Source organism: Bombina bombina, chromosome 1, assembly GCF_027579735.1.
Source record: "Bombina bombina isolate aBomBom1 chromosome 1, aBomBom1.pri, whole genome shotgun sequence".
Taxonomy (NCBI): Eukaryota; Metazoa; Chordata; class Amphibia; order Anura; family Bombinatoridae; genus Bombina; species Bombina bombina.
The window spans coordinates 1113204641-1113208586 of record NC_069499.1 but is presented as its reverse complement, the minus strand read 5'-3'; positions in this window follow the sequence as shown (position 1 = coordinate 1113208586).

Sequence of the window (3946 nt, the reverse complement as noted above, 5' to 3'; positions counted from 1 at the left end):
TTGTCCTCATTCAATTTATTCCTAGGCTTAGAAGCAGAACCTTCCCTCTGTATGTTCTGCATTAACTCCTAGAATGCTACATGATCAGATGTGTGTAAACGTATGCTTGGGTGTTTTATAATAATCATCTATCTAATCATTCTCTGTCTGTATGTCTATCTATCTATATTATGTGTGGTTTTTCTGTATATATATATATATATATATATATATATATATATATATATATATATATATATATATATATATATATATATATATATGTGTGTGTGTGTGTAATAGGGATAAATTATTAAAAATATTATCAATACATTTAGACACATGAATGCAGCAATTGCAGCTTTAAGTTCTTCAGCTCATGTATATATTTCTTATTTATGAAGCATTTCCTTTAGACCTGTTTTGCTGCCCAGTCAGCTTATTTCGGGTATGTTTTGTATCACCCAGGCCATATATGCACCTATTTCCCCCTCCTCACACACACACAAGCATTTAATCCTGGATCAATAGCAGCCTCCCTCTTATTTACTGGCCCAGAGGCAAATCCTTTTTTGCAATTACACATGTTTCTGTTTTGCTCTGAATTTCCTCTCCCTCTGGAACCTATAGCCCTAATACTCCCTTTTTTGCACTAAACTCACTTGGCCTTCTAGGCCAAAACAAATTAAAATAACTTTATCTTTAAAACGTAATTAAATAGCGCATATGGCAACCAACTGCTTATATTATAGCTTGCTATGCCAGAAATATAAGCACATTTTTTTTAAAAAAAGGTTAATATTTACATACTTTTACAAAGTAAAATTAAAATTGTATTTCATGGAATGTTCCCAGTGCAAGTAGACATAATACTTGTTTAGAAAACAGACAGTAGTATGAACCATCTAATTAAAGTACTGTCTTCATTATGATAAAGACAGACTTCATATAGAATTCCTTAATTCAATATATATATAAAATCATCCAATTTCCATGCACTCACTCCCTAAGCCTTAGCTCATCCGTTGCCTGGGTGGCTCCTTGACCAATATGCAAAAGTAACTCCAACAAAAAGGGCACTCACAGGACTTGACAGTAGTAGAAACAATCTTTATTTCATATATATTATAATATATTATTCATCATAAAAGTGCCTGAGTGCCCTTTTTGTTGGAGTTACTATATATATATATATATATATATATATATATATATATATATAGCCGACTTTTGTCAATTTGATTTGGCTGGAATAGTCAGGTGGAATTTGTCAAATTTAGTTAATCTATCTAGGATTTTTAAAATGTTTTATTCCTAAATTTTAAAAATTGACTTACTTTTGCCTGAGTTTTGATACAAACGAGTTTGACTGACTAATTTAAGACTGCGATACAGTTCAAAGTCGGTTTATTGTATGACCTATGCCACTGGCAGACAAAGGGTTAGTTTTAGACAAAGCCACTATATTTAAACAACGGGGAAATTTCCGTTAAATTAACTCTTTGGATGCCAGTGACATTTTAAATTTTGCTTTTAAAACTAAAGTTGGGAAGTCTCATTCACTACATAAGCTGATAGCATCAATCAGGGGTTGACTGTGCCAGGGGGTAGGGTGGCAATTGCTCCCTGAGCTGCTTTTGGCGATGCAATCAGGGCCAGTGCACAAGGCAATGCCATTTAAATGTGCGTCTATATTTCTGTCTGTCTGTCTATCAGTAAGTACATAAACATACATACATATGGGTGTGTAACTGTATGGTTTGACTGTAGCTGTAGACACAGTATATGCACACCATGATGTCTGACTCTACACTGACCCACTTGATGATAGATAACAAAGTATCCACCTACCATTGTTTTTGTAATATCAAGGGGGGTTGATATACCTGGGTTACTGGGTAATGATTGCCACCTGGGCCAAACTTTGCCAGCTCTGCCCTACAATAAACACATGAATACAATTATTTATAGCAAGAGTTATGGTGTAGATGGCTAGAAATGTATATTTGTGTCTGACCGTTTTATATATGAGACTGGCTATTTTACATTCTATATATAGCAAGCTGGTAGGTGCAGGCTGTTTATGTTGTAAGTCGGTTGGATTTGACTTGCCTCTTATAAGATTTAGGGATAGTCCGCTAGCTATAGTTCTGTATAATAATAGTCTAGGACTTACTTTGGAGATGCAAGTCGATTGTAAATATTAAATATAATTTTTGTAACTAATAAATTGCATTTACACAGTAGATTACTAGTATTTCTAAATCTGCTATTTTACGCGAATTTCTTGATTCATTACCTATTAAGCTGCATCCCTATTAATAGGCACTGACACCAATGTCACATTAAATGGCCCATACATTTTCTTCATTTCATATCTGATTTTAAACGTCACATTATTATTTTTAATGTATTTTATTTAATAGAACGTTACTCTTGTCCTCTCATATGATGACTCTGTAAACTCATAGAGAAACTTGTGTTCTTATAATTCCCTTTACATTAAATATTCTTCTTCCTGTACTTAGTTTTATGAACCCTCTTACATAGTTATCACAACTCTTGTAGCTCCTTTTATGCGTAAAGAAAAGATCAAATACTTTAAACTTCAACCTTGTGTGGCATATAGGAATCATATGCAAATAATAGCAAGTCGCTGCACACGTGCGCCACCTAGCGTATCAAATACAAACAACATGTACACGTTAAAAATGCAATTATTTTGTTACAAAGTAACCCGACTGCCATTTTTACTAGAAGTTTAAATACAATTTAGCAGCCAAATTATGACACAACTTGCGCAACAATGCGTTTTCATTTGCTACAGTGTACTCCTGTCAAATTCTGCCAGCTAAATGGTAATATATTCAATAATTCACTTGAGTATCATTTATATAAAATAATTGATAACATAGGGGTTGGTATTTCTGATAAAAATAAGGGGAGCACAATTATATTTATTGTGTCTTAATATGGCTTCAAATTAACTGTTAGAAATGAGCAAAAGTCACTATATACTTTATCAAATGGTTTCACATACATATATAGGGACTGGCCACTTAATGTTTTATGACTTTAATTGTCCATTAGACACTAGCGATGGTATAGTGATCACCAGGAGAGGATGGCGGGGGGCTTAGTGGGGGTGGGTTGAAGGATTGGTGTCACTCCTATGCTTTGTTTACATTTGACCAATGGAGGAGAAAGGACAAAGGTCTTTTGTGTATTGGGGCTCTCTCCACCCCCTCTCCTCTTGAACATCGTCCTTCAGCAAATGGATGTCTCTGTATATGGCCAATGGTGTTCTCAGAAACCTGATATTTAACCCCAAATGCTTGTTACAGTAACACTATCTGCTTCATGTGTACACAACAGGACAGCAGGGGGTAACTCTGTACAAAGCCATCCAGATCTAAATCCAATCACCGGGTCATTTATTAGATTATTTAACCCATAAAGAACTGTAAAGTGAAAGGAACAATTAGCAAATCTGTTAATTTTTTTATGATGGCGCTTAACTAATTAATTGAAGAAAGAGAGCAAACATTAACACAAATGCTTAACTATTATCCTAAAATAACTGTACTTTTAATTGAAGTATTCTGACATCTGTGACTAAATTGTATTACAATTGTAAACCTAAGAATTTAACAGAAAAAAGGTCAGTGCCCTATTGTTCCCACAGAGAATGTTCCTTTAGTAGATTGTGAAACCTTTTAATATAACAACATCAAATTTTGCTTCCAAGACATCACAGGTCTCTTCTTCACATACACCGTAGATGTATCTACATCTGAAGAAGAGACCACTGAGTTTTGAAAGCTAATAGGATAAAAAAAAAAATATCGATTTTGTTGGTCTATTAAAAGGTATCACAACTTGATAGTGACACAAATTTTTTTCTTTTGTGATTCAAATAGAGCATGCAGTTTGCAGCAGCAACTTTCTAATTTACGCCTATTATCAA